This window comes from Ovis canadensis, chromosome 20, assembly GCF_042477335.2.
Source record: "Ovis canadensis isolate MfBH-ARS-UI-01 breed Bighorn chromosome 20, ARS-UI_OviCan_v2, whole genome shotgun sequence".
NCBI classification, from domain to species: Eukaryota; Metazoa; Chordata; class Mammalia; order Artiodactyla; family Bovidae; genus Ovis; species Ovis canadensis.
This window is the reverse complement of record NC_091264.1, coordinates 44406020-44419766: the sequence shown is the minus strand read 5'-3', so window position 1 is coordinate 44419766 and position 13747 is coordinate 44406020. Positions and strand designations below refer to the sequence as shown.

The following is a 13747-nucleotide window of genomic DNA, read 5'->3' as shown; positions in this document are numbered from 1 at the left end:
CTGGATGGCATCACGGACTCGATGGACGTGAGTCTGAGTGAACTTCGGCAGATGGTGATGGACAGGGAGGCCTGGCGTGCTGCGATTCACGGGGTCGCAAAGAGTCGGACACAACTGAGCGACTGAACTGAACTGAACTTCATCCACCTCATTAGAACTGATTCAAATGTATTCTTTTTAATGGCTGAGTAGTTCTCCAACTGGACCAGGCTGTGCACCCTGCATTAACCACATGTTACTTTTATTGTATTGGCATATAATCTTTAAAATTTCTACCCTCTATTTCCTATGGTTTTCTCATACTAAGTTCCTGACTTTTCCACTCAATCCTCTTCTCCCTTCGAGAAGTCTATGATTGGAAAGGGGGAAAAAATTCCATTTGGACCCAAGCCCTAATATAATAAATAAAACCAATGGTGAAAATTCATGATATTCTTTTACATGTTTTGTCTATTTGCCTTTTGCAACTTGATGAATTCCTGTGCTTCAGTTCAGTTCAGATGCTCAGTCGTATCTGACTCTTTGTGACCCCATGGACTGCAGCACGCCAAGCTTCCCTGTCTATCACCAACTCCTGGAGCTTGCTCAAACTCATGACCATCAAGTTGGTGATGCCATTCAAACATTTCATCCTCTGTCATCCCCTTCTCCTCCTGCCTTCAATCTTTTCCAGCATCAGGGCCTTTCCCAATGAGTCAGTTCTTTGCATCGGGTAGTCAAGTATTGGAGTTTCAGCTTCAGCATCAGTCCTTCCAATGAATATTCAGGACTGATTTCCTTTAGGATTGGCTGGTTGGATCTCCTTGCAGTCCAAGGGAACTCTCAAGAGTCTTCTCCAGCAACACAGTTCAAAAGCTTCAATTCTTCAGCGCTCAGTTTTCTTTATAGTCCAACTCTGACATCCATCCATGACTATCGGAAAAACCATAGCTTTGACTAGATGGACCTTTCTTGGCAAAATAATGTCTTTGCTTTTTAATAAGCTGTTTAGGTTGGTCATAACTTTTCTTCCAAGGAGCAAGTGTCTTTTGATTTCATGGCTGCAGTCACCATCTGCAGTGATTTTGGAGCCCCCCAAAATAAAGATTGTTATTGTTTCCACCGTTTCCCCATCTATTTGCCATTAAGTGATGGGACCAGATGCCATGATCTTAGTTTTGTGAATGTTGAGCTTTAAGCCAACTTTTTCACTCTCCTCTTTCACTTTCATCAAGAGGTTCTTTAGTTCTTCGATTTCTTTCATAAGGGTGGTGTCATCTGCATATCTGAGGTTACTGACATTTCTCCCAGCAATCTTGATTCCAGCTTGTGTTTCATCCAGTCCAGCATTTCTCATAATGTACTCTGCATATAAGTTAAATAAGCAGGGTGACAATATACAACCTTGACGTACTCCTTTTCCTATTTGGAACCGGTCTGCTGTTCCACGTCCAGTTCCAACTGTTGCTTCTTGACCTGCATACAGATTTCTCAGGAAGCAGGAAAGGTGGTCCGGTATTCCTATCTCTTGAAGAATTCTCCACAGTTTTTTGTGATCCACACAGTCCTATGTTTGGAGCATGTGAATACATTTCTCTTAACGCAGTAGATACAAGTGGCCAAAAGACATCATAAAATTGTACTTCGAAAACAAAAAGAAAGAAAATATGTCAACAAGATAGAAAATGACCTATTACTCCTATTAAAGAAAGTCTGGCTCCTAAGTGCTAGCTCTTACTCTTTCTTTGAAAAGGTAAATCCGAAAATGAAGACATTTAACTTGGAAAATATCTTATCCTACTTAAAATGTTGATGAAATCAAAACTACAATGAGATATCACCTCACACCAACCAGAATGGCTATCCTAAAAGAATACAGAAGCAATATATACTGGAGAGGGTGTGGAAAGAAGGGAATCCTCCTACACTGTTGATGGGAATGTTAACTGGTACAGCAGCCATTATGAAGCAACATATGGAGATTCCTTAAAAAACTAAAAATAGAGTTATCATATGATCCTGCAATCTCACTCTTGGGTCTATATCCAGATAAAAACATGATCTAAAAGAATCCATGCACCTCAGTGTTCATTGCAGCACTGTTTACAGTAACAGAAGCAACCTAATTGTCTATCAATAGAGAAATGGATAAAAAAGTTGTGGTACATATATTCAATGGACATATATACATATATACAATTCAGCCATTAAAAATGAAATAATACCACTTGCAACAACATGGATAGACCTAGAGATTGTCAAACGGAGTGAAGTAAGTCAGACAGAGAAGGAGAAATATCGTACGACATCCCCTACATGTGGAATCTAAAAAACAACGGATACAAATGAACTTACAAAATAGAAAGAGACTCACAGACTTAGAGAACAAATTTATGGTTGCCGGGGGGAAGGATGAGGAAAAGGGATACTTAGGGACTTTTGATGGACATGTATACACTGTTATATTTAAAATGTATAAGCAACAAGGACCAACTGGATAGCATATGGAACTCTGCTCAATGTTATGTGCAGCCTGGACAGGAGGGGAGTTTGGAGGAGAATTGATACATGTATATATATGACTGAATTCCTTCAATGTCCACCTGAAACTATCACAACATTGTAAATAGGCTACAACCCAATACAAAAGAAAAAGTTTTTTTTTTTAAGTTGCTGAGCAGAAAGAAAGATATGAGCTTCCTAGTTCTTATTGGAAGTTAGCACCATCTTGACTGCAAAACCTGCAAAACATTTTATTTAAAAGAAACTTGACATCTAATTCAATTATGTATACTGAGTTAAAAAATACTAGTAAATATATTACCACGAGAGGGGAAACAGAGTCAATTATAAGAATACAAAACTGGTTCAACAATAGAAATACATTTTTGCAATTGTTTTTACTACATTAGAATAGGAAGTTGGAAAATTATTAATAAAATAAGCCATATATTTATAATATATAATCATTTTAACCCGCACTGGAGCACTCAAACCAGTGACTCTCAAATTTTAACGTGCAAAGGAAACACTTAGGGATCCTGTCGAAATGTTGCTTCTAATTCAGTAAGTCTGAGGGGGAACTGACATCCTGCATTCTAACAAGGTACCACCAACTGCTTTAGTCCAAGGACCCAGGGTCTGGAAAATTTCTTTCCGATAGAGGGCGCAACAGTCTCAGATAAAATTACTTCTGTACCAACTAAATTATCTAGTTAAGTCCTATTCTCCGGTAAGAGTAAAAACAGACCAAAACTGGAAATTAATCTCTGACGTTTGAGATCTTCAGCCCAAGGTACTTCCCAATGGGGTTATTGATGCCTAAGTGTGACTTCTTCACATCCACTGATGAAAATAAATTTCTCGATTCCAAGTTAGGAACGCTGTCTTCTTGCTCAATCTGCAGTCTAATCATGGCCAACACGGCTCAGAGAACAAAACAGACTAAAAAAAAAAAAATTGGCTTGAGATCGTGTGTTTTTCTTTTGTTAAATTCTGCCGTCTTTGTCTCTTCTTTCCTGCTATTTAAATATTAATAATACGGCAAAGTGAAACCAAAGGCAAAAAGGCTCGTCAATTTGGTGACGGGCTTTCTGTTCGGAATCTCGAGCTGCTGAATGAGCCCAGGCTTTGTCTTTTCGTTTCATCTTTTCCTTCTTATGCAGCCACCCTGACTGTTGCCAAATCGGAGGAGTAGAAAAAGAACAGCACTAACACTAGCACTAGCAGCAAATAGGTTTACTTTCTTTTTGAGCAAGGTTCAAAAAGTGGAGGTGCCGGGGATTGAACCCGGGGCCTCGTGCATGCTAAGCACGCGCTCTACCACTGAGCTACACCCCCTACCCAATAACAAACCCTCGGGAATTTATTCAAGACAGAACACAGTTTTGGGTCAGTTTTACAACAATTAACGTTAGGCTAAAGTCTAGTGTGTCAAATTTCACTTATTTCCAAAAATCTTAAAACTAGAACTTAAATACAGGTCCTGTATTATGCTTTGCTAAAAGAAGAGTAGATTGCATTCTAGACGGAGGGCCCCCGTTGGTGGTCCTGGGACCTTTTTGCTTCTGTCTGTCTGGAATCACTTCCCTGCCGCAGTTAGAAGAGCTTGATGAAATATTTTTTCTCCTTTCTTCACTTACTCTTTCCTAGGTGGAAAGCAACTAAATTAGCTCCAGAAGAGAGAAGATGGAAGGACAAATGGAGTGCCGTTTGTTTCGGCAGCCTAGAGAGGGGGTTCCTTGGCTACGATCGCACCCCTTTAGGGGTAGAATACAAGGCCATTTAAGAAGGTTAATGTGACGCGCCGACTGAACTGAACTGAACTGAATGTGATGCGCATTAACCCTCAGTTAAAAACTCTTCGCACTGCTGGACTAGTTCACTCACCACAGCCTTCTCACAGGCTCTGAGCCTCTCAAACGTCCAGCCCCATAAACCAACAGAGCCTCAGTTAACCTTGGGAAAGTTGCTTAAACGGGCAAAAGACACAATAAGGTACTGAGGTAAATACTTCTCCAGTCAGAGATGAAAAGGATGTAGATAACAATAGCAAATAATGAACTCAGTTCACTATGAACTTTGTTCATGTTAGAAATGAACAAAATAAGCCAAAAAGAAGGAAGGGTTGATAAAGACGAACGAGAAAATGAGTTGGTTTTTTTTTTTTAAGTAGAACTAGTTAAAGAAAAAAATTGGATATTTGAAAAGTTGACAAAGCTCTAACCATCATAATCAAGAAAAGGAAAAAAAAGTGCAGACACACAAAACTAGAACTGATGGGAGGAAATATCTATCAAATAACTATCAAACAGAAAAACTTTTTAAAAATCATAAAGATACAACTCAGCAAATGACTTGAAAACTTTAGATGAAGTGGATTTTATAAATGCACTGTAACTTAGCATATTAAAAAGCAGAGACATTACTTTGCCAACAAAGGTCCATCTAGTCAAGACTATGGTTTTTCCAATGGTCATGTATGGATGTGAGAGTTAGACAGTGAAGAAAGCTGAGTGCTGAAGAATTGATGCTTTTGAACTGTGGTGTTGGAGAGGACTCTTGAGAGTCCCTTGGCCTGCAAGGAGATCCAACCAGTCCATTCTGAAGGAGATCAGTCCTGGGTGTTCATTGGTAGGAATGACGCTAAAGCTGAAACTCCAATACTTTGGTCACCTCATACGAAGAGTTGACTCATTGGAAAAGACTGATGCTGGGAGGGATTGGGAGCAGGAGGAGAAGGGGATGACAGAGGATGAGATGGCTGGATGGCATCACCGACTTGATGGACATGAGTTTGAGTAAACTCCGGGAGATGGTGATGGACAGGGTGGCCTGGCATGCTGCGATTCATGGGGTCGCAAAGAGCTGGACATGACTGAGCGACTGAACTGAACTGATACCCAAATTACGTCTTGTAGAGACAGAAAGTCTAAACATGTCATTGCTATAGAAAAACAGTTGAACAGGCAACTCCCCTAAAAGGGAACAAAGCACAAATACTTTCACAAAGAAAGTTTACCAATATCAGAAAATCATGATGCTACTTAAAATTTTCAAAGCATGAAGAAGGAGCTCTTCCAGTTCATTTTATAACATGAGTACAATGTTCATCGCAAACTTTTTCAGTTTGCACAGAAAATGAAAAAAAATAGTCTAATTTCACATAATACAGAATGTCCTGCTAAGTCACTTCAGTCGTGTCCAACTCTGTGCGACCCCGTCGGGCTCCCCAGTTCCTGGGATTCTCCAGGCAAGAACACTGGAGTGGGTTGCCATTTCCTTCTCCAATGCATGAAAGTGAAAAGTGAAAGTGAAGTCACTCAGTCGTGTCCAACCCTCAGCGACCCCATGGACTACAGCCTACCAGGTTCCTCTGTCCATGGGATTTTCCAGCCAGGAGTACTGGAGTGGGGTGCCGTTGCCTTCTCCATACAGAATGTCCAAGTGGGGTTAATTCCAGAAATGCAAAGATCACTCATTGTCAAGGAAGACATTAACAAAGATTCTCTCCTCTACCAATCTCTACTTAGGATTCCCTGAACTCTTTTCCAAATAGAACTTGACTTTTGGATTTCTGTTTCCTTCTCTGTGTTGTTTGTTCACTTTTAGCAAGAATCCTGTTAGGCTGGTTTGGCTAGAATCTTCTATTTGCCTATCTGGTTACCCTTTATATTTAATTGTGTTCCTCATCCTCTACCATCCCCTAGGTAATGTCTGATCACCTTGGACTGCTTTCAGCAGGAATCTTGTTTGGTTGGTTTAGCCAGAATTCTGCCTTACCTCAGATGTTTCCTCTTAGTAATTTTCTATCCACTGACCCTCAACCCACCCTCCCCTGCTCCTTAGCTATAAATTCCCACTTGCCTATGCTGTATTTGAAATAGATTCTAATTCTGTACTGAGGCCTTTCCCCCTATCACAATATTCCTGAATGAAATCATTTTTACCTCTTATCTACCATCCAGCTCTGGTTTATCTTTGACAATATTAATATAATCCATCAAATTAATAAAAGTAAGGAGAAAAACCATACATGATCATCTCCATAGTTGCACAATGGGCACTGACAAAAGCCAACATATATTCAACACTATAGAGGATTGAATAATGTTTGGCAAAAATTCATGTCCACTTGGAACCTGAAAATGCGACCTTATTTAGAAATAGTGTCTTTAAAGATATAATTGGTTTAAAAGACATCATATTGGATTAGGGTGAGTTCCTAAATCCAATGACTGATGTCCTTACAAGAAGAGAACATGCAGAGACCGAGATACAGAGGGATCAAGGATGTATGACGATGGAGGCCGAGATTAGAGTGATGCAGCTACAATCCAAGGATAGCCAGGAGCCACCAGAAACAAAGATGAGGCATTATTTGAAAAGAGATACAGATGTAAGGCAAATCTGGTTAATTAAAAACTCAGAAATAAATTAAAAAAAAAAAACCACACAACTCAGAAGCATGGCAGCAGGAAGAACTCCATGAATGTGCTCATCAGAGAATTTGCGGAAATTTTATAAATTATCCGGAAATGGTTCTAAGGGCATATGTCATATTGAGAAAGGTTAATTCAAGAAAATGTACTAAAGTTCAGTAATAACAATGAGAATCTTTGTCATTTGAATCACAACCTACTCCCTCCCTCTCTCTTCCCAGGCCAGGCTGACAGAAACTCTACTCCAAACTATACAGCCAAGGAAACAAAGTTCCCCCTCCCCCAACCCATGGCACCCCACTCCAGTCCTCTTGCCTGGAGAATCCCATGGACGGAGGAGCCTGGTGGGCTGCAGTCCATGGGGTCGCTAAGAGTCGGACACGACTGAGCGACTCATTTTCACTTTTCACTTTCATGCATTGGAGAAGGCAATGGCAACCCACTCCAGTGTTCTTGCCTGGAGAATCCCAGGGACGGGGGAGCCTGGTGGGTTGCCGTGTATGGGGTTGCACAGAGTTGGACACGACTGAAGCGACTTAGCAGCAGCAGCAGCAGCAGCAGCAGCAGCAGCAGCAGCAGTATCTTTCCTCCATTTCTAATCATACCCTCAGCTCCTTCTTGCAGAGACTAAGTTCTGGGAAAGTGCAGCTAAGAGGTGAAGGCTCTCATCTTTCCACTCATGGAAAACGGATTCTATTTTATTGCAGGGCCCCTTCATCCCCATCATGAGACGGAGGTTCCAGGACAGGAGAGAGCTGCCTAGAAAACCTAAGGCTGTTGCCTCTTGCCCAGCACCCAGCTACTATAACAGGAATGTTACTCAGAAAGAAGTATGCTACTGTCTGCCCCCAGCTGAAAAGCTAAAGGGAATCCTTCAAGTTGAAGCAAGAAGCTGATCAGCAGCAATACAAAACTGAACAAAAATATACAACTCCTTGGTAAAGGAAAACAGACAGATAAATATAGAAACCTGTAAAATTGTAATGTAGGTGTATAAGTCATCTTTAAATCTAGTATAGAATTTAAAAAGCATAAAACTTAATTATGACTCTAAGTTAATGATTACACCATATAAAAGATATTTTGTGTCATCAATAACAAAGTAAGAGATGGCAAAGATTATTATAACTTTTAGATGTTTTATGTAATTGCATTGATAACCACAAACAGCTATAGAATATACACAAAGAGAAATGAGAAGGAAATCAAAGCATGTCTATCTCAATCAGTTGCAGCAGCTATAACAGAATCCTCATGTATTCTAAAATAAGCCCCCTCATTCTAATAAATATTAAATCTATTGAAAATCAGGAATTAGAATAGAAGTCAAAATAATTTGGTTGAGGAGAGAGAGAAATTATTGATGCCATGTGCTGTTTTCGGTACGAGGTAGCTGTTTTCAACCAAGAAAGAAAAAAGAGAGAGAGAGACAGAAAATATACATAGGTGGTAAGAGTTCTGTCGCCTTTTTAATTTTCTGGTTAAAAACTGAAAGGAGATTCTGATTTAAATCCCAAGAGGTCCTCTTGAGGCTTTTGCCCTGAAGCATGATTTAAAGTGGGGAACTGCTTTTCATACACTAGGTCCCTCTCACTACACTGTCCCAGAGACCAAGCAGTCATATTTACTTAGAACCAATGGTTCTTCTCACGTTGGCACAGTTGTTTGTCTTAGCAATTTTTGTAAGCTCTGAAAAGACATGGATCACGTGAGCAAGAACCTACCAATGTAGAAATTCTAAAAAAGAACCCAAAAAAGATGCAGACCAGAGGAGGCAGTTGTCTAGGCTAACTGCTAAGCTTTTCAGAGGCAGGAGGTCTGGCGAGGTCAGATATGTGCGTATTCAAAAGCTGATGAGGCAGACTGAGATCACCAGAGTTATCTGTTGATATGACTGTATTAATGAGTCTCCTAAGATCCCTCTGTCAGGTAGAGAAAGGGGGCTTATATCCCTACTTCTATACGCTGACTAATGTTCCCCCGAGACAACTCTGATTTGTTGATGATCTATATCTTCAAAAATTCAAGGTATACTGTGCTGGAGACATAGCAACTTCTTAACACTCTGTAAAGGAAGGTACCCCTTTGCCAATATCTACTCAGATGACTGCATTAATAGTTCTAAAGTGAGGATCTTTGCTAAAGATTTAGGAGGTAACACCTATACTGAGAGTACATATATCTCAGCTTTTTGTGATTTTGGAATGCTATAATATAGAAACATGGAGATTTTTATTTGTCTTGGCAATCTCAATTAAAAATAGGAAAATATTGGGAGTTCCTTGGCTGCCTAATGGTTAGGATTCTAGACTTTCACTGCCATGGCCTGAATTCAATCCCTGGTCAAGGAACTGAAAGGCGGCATGGCCGTCTCCTCAAGAAACGAAAATGCTAATGATTTTTTAGAGGAAAAACAGTTCAGTTATGAATAGTGACTAGAGAAGGAAATGGCAACCCCCTCCAGTACTCTTGGCTGGAAAATCTCGTGGCCGGAGGAGCGTGGTAGGCTACAGTCCATGGGGTTGCAATGAGTCGGACACGACTAAGCGACTTCATTTCACTTCACTTCATGAATACTGAATCCTACTCTAAAGGCAGAATTTTGAAGCTAAATAAAAATGCCAAGAAACATGATTTTAAGAATCTAGAAGGACATATTAAAAAACAGCAATCTACCATTACAGGGAAATTTTTGCCATCTCAGAACTCATACATAGGAACGGATTTTGGTGTTCCCAAGATGACCATTTGGTGGCACCTAAGTCATTCTCCAGAACTTTGATGCTTTACATCATGTACAGGAAAGCATTTACAAAGGCAAGGACAAATTCCTCCATTCTCCAAAGTTATTATTAGGAATACCTACCAAGAAGCTCTTTAGGTGGCTGAATCTTTGCTATCTGTATTTATCATACCTCCCCTCCCAAAAAAGAAAAAAATAATAACTGAAGTTATGGCAAGGCTTCAGTCCTTTATCTCAAAGACACTTTGGATATTTACAAATAAATTTCATTCAGTTGTCCAAATGTTTAAAAAATTAACTATGTTTCACATTCTACTTTGTCAGGTAAAAAGGGCAGAACTTATTTAACACAATAAGAACTCTATCTAGATATGAAGCTTATATTATAATTTAAAAGTTACTCAGGAACAGTAAGTTAAAGAAGCGCATATGAAATATAAAAACAGAAGGAGGGAGCGGGGAAAGAAGGGGAGGCTGTAATGGGGAAAGAGTGGTAGGGAAGAACAAAGGCAAGCTTTCCTTCCTCTCCTCAGATCTATTCCTTGACCCAGCAACAGCCCAGAAAACGAAGGGATCTAAAGAAAATTTCCTGTGGACTTCACATTTGCTCTAATTTTTTCTGCTTTCTGTGTTTCCTGCTCGTAGATGATACTGCGAAATGTAACTATTGTAGTTGGACTTGTTAATTTGGTACTTCGCTTGTTTTTTCGGTTTCCGCAGTCCTGTGCGGCTTGGTACTCCCTCAGCCTCTTTAATCGTGTCTTTTGCCAGCTGACTCAGCTACCCAAGGTGGTGTTAAGGCCCTAGGGCAAAAATGGGTCCATATTAAAAATAAAATAGTTCTTGTTTTTTGTGTGATTTAAAAGACCTAAAAGAGAACAAAAGAACCAGAAAACACGACAGGTGGTGGACGTTCTTAAGAAACGAGGATGCGTCTATTGCTGTTAGAACCCAAAACACAAGAAAACTGGAGGTGCCGGGGATTGAACCCGGGGCCTCGTGCATGCTAAGCACGCGCTCTACCACTGAGCTACACCCCCTCCCGCCGCAATGCTTCCAGAATTATTCCTATGACCCATCGATACATCTTCCGCAAAAGAAACTTTACTTCATGAAATTCAATTTTTGAACTTTCTCTACTGAATACTGTCTTGTAACTAGGCTATAAGAAGGAAAACTAAATATTATACCGAAAGTGCCGTCTGGTCCTGAGCTCTCTCACTGCGGGTCACCCTCTCGGACACCAGCTCGACGGCCATGCCTGTGGCGAAGGGGGAGCTCCTGACTGGCCGCCCCCCAGGGGGAGGTCTGGGATAAGACCTCTGCTTAAATACGTTGCCAGAAAACCGAAAGTATAATGCCGGAGGATAAAAAGAAGCCCTAAACGGAGCCATAGGGATTTAGGTCCAGGTAGGAGAGAAGACTGGGAAGCAATCGTGACAGGCCCGCTTCGGTCGCTTCCCTCATTCAGGTAAGCTCCCGCGTCAAGACTCAGAGTCGGGAACACGCATGGTGGCTGCGTCTCCCGAGCTTTTAACCTCGGGTCTCGAGAACCGCCGAGACGTGCGCGTGGAAGAGGAGAGAAAGAAACCGAGCAGCCTTAGAGCGCCCCTGTCGGAACGGAACGGTACCCAGAAGGAAGGCGTTTTAAGGCGTAGGCTTGATCGCAAAATGATTTAACTGTATAAACCCTTCAGGCTCCTGCAGTAGTTAGGCCCCTTGACCTCCGAGGGGCAACCCTCAGGCGCTTCTCGCCGTTCTCTGACCCAGAAATGAGTATTGGGAGCAAATCCTAATTCATTTTCCAGATAAGCTTTCTTCTGATTCTCACTCCTGTGGACTCTTGGAGACCTGAAATCACCACCGCCCTTTCGGCTCCTCCCCAACTCCGGATCTGGCCGTCCTGGCGGATCCGACCCGGCCAAGCCCCAGAGGACTTGCGGGGGTCACTGGGTTTTGGTATTCAGTCGCTCAGTCGTGCCCGACACTTTGCGACCCAGTGGACTGCAGCACACCAGGTTTCCCTGTCCTTCATCTCTCGGAGCTTGCGCAAACGCCTGTCCATTGAGTCTGTGATGCCATCCAATCATCTCTTCCCCTTCTGCCTTTGGATATACAATGCTTGGGCCACAGGCGACTCTCAGAGAGGCTAAAGGGACATATGAATGCTTTTTAGACAACACTGTGGAGGGAGGAGGGGATTGTCGGGGGGATCCATAAAGATGGAAAATCACCTGGAGGAACTGAATAAAACTATGGATTGCTGGGCCCCACTCTCTAGATGCTGAGTGCTCTCAGAATCTTGGGTTCTTAAGTTATTCAACTGAAAAAGGGAACCTCCTACACTGTTGGTGGGAATGTAAGTTGGTGCAGCCACTATGGAAAACAGTATGTTGGTTCCTCAAAAAACTAAAGCAGAGTTGCCATTTGATCCAGCAATTCCACTTCTGAGCATATACCCAGACAAAACTACATTTCAAAAAGATACATGCACCCCTAGGATCATTACATCCCTATTTACAATAGCCAAGACATGGAAGCATTCTAAATGCCCATGGACAGATGAATGGATAAAGAAGATATGGTACATATATACAATGGAATATATCTCAGCCATAAAAAAGAAGCAAAGAAGGATGAAAAACAAAACAAAAAAAAACAAACGCAAACAAAACAAAAACAAACAAACAAAAGAAACAAAGAATGCCATTTGCAGCAGCATGGATGGACCTAGAGGTTATCATGTTAAGCGAAGTAAGACAGTGAAGGACACATATCATATGATATCACCTATATATAGAAACTAAAATATGACAAACAAACTTATCCATGAAACAGAGACAGACTCACAGAAATAGAGAAGAGACTTGTGGGGGAGGGGGGAAGGGATTGAGAGTTTGAGATTTGCACATGCAGATTTGGAGAAGAAAATAGCAACCCACTCCAGTATTCTTGGCTGGAAAATTCCATGGACAGATGAGCCTGACTACAGTCCATGGTGTCTCAAGAGTTGGACATGACTTAGCAACTAAACCACCACCACCAGGTGCAGACTGTTCTATATAGAATGGGTAAACATCAAGGTCATACTGTACAGCACAGGAAACTATATGTTCTGTAGTAAGCCATAATGGAGAAGAACATAAAAAAGAATGTATATATATATACATATGTGTGTGTGTGTGTATATATATGTATAAATGAATCATTTTGCTGTACAGGAGAAATTAGCATTGTAAGTCAACTATATACTTCAATAAACTTTTAAAAATTATAAATGTCCCTCAATTGAATCTGATAAACAAACTTAAACAAACTAGTTTGGGAACAACTGGACCTGAAACTCTAGGAACAGAAACTGACATGAACTAGGATCCTGAAAAAGTTAATACAGGAGGAGGAGAAAACAAGAAGGGAAAAGAGGGCACCGGCGAGCAGGAGACAGAAAGGTGGGAGGAAGAGTGCTGAGGAGTGAGTCTTTCAAAGCTATGGTAAACAAAACAGTATGGTAAGGTACTGGCATAAAAAAAGACACACAGGACCTTCCCTGGTGGTTCAGTGGTTAAGACTCCAAGCTTCCTGGGCAGGGAGGGGAGAAGGGAGGGGGAAGGGTGGCATAGCTGATCAGGGAACTAAAGATTCCTGGTGGGGTGCACCAAAAAGATATAATTCAGGTGCTTTTAATATTAAGGGCTTCCCTAGCTCAATGGTGGGAGAAGGCAATGGCACCCCACTCCAGTACTCTTGCCTGGAAAATCTCATGGGCGGAGGAGCCTGGGGGGCAGTCCATGGCTGAGCGACTTCACTTTCACTTTTCACTTTCATGCATTGGGGAAGGAAATGGCAACCCACTCCAGTGTTCTTGCCTGGAGAATCCCAGGGACGGGGGAGCCTGGTGGGCTGTCGTGTATGGGGTTGCACAGAGTCGGACATGACTGAAGTGACTTACCAGCAGTAGCAGCAGTAGCTCAATGGTAACGATCTGCCTGCAGTACAGGAGACCCAGGTTTGATCCCTGGGCTGGGAAGTTCTCTGTAGAAAGGAACGGAGACCCACTCCAGTATTCTTGCCTGGAGAACTCCAT

The 13747-nt window shown here is 41.6% G+C and overlaps 2 non-coding genes across 2 annotated transcripts; both read right to left on the bottom strand.

The window, feature by feature from the left end:
• Positions 1–3747: 3747 nt before the first annotated feature.
• Positions 3748–3819, bottom strand: TRNAA-AGC (transfer RNA alanine (anticodon AGC)). Its single transcript has one exon. It is a non-coding gene; the product is annotated as a tRNA-Ala (tRNA).
• A 6812-nt stretch (positions 3820–10631) lies between these two features.
• TRNAA-AGC (transfer RNA alanine (anticodon AGC)) lies at positions 10632–10703 on the bottom strand. Its single transcript has one exon. It is a non-coding gene; the product is annotated as a tRNA-Ala (tRNA).
• Positions 10704–13747: the final 3044 nt, after the last annotated feature.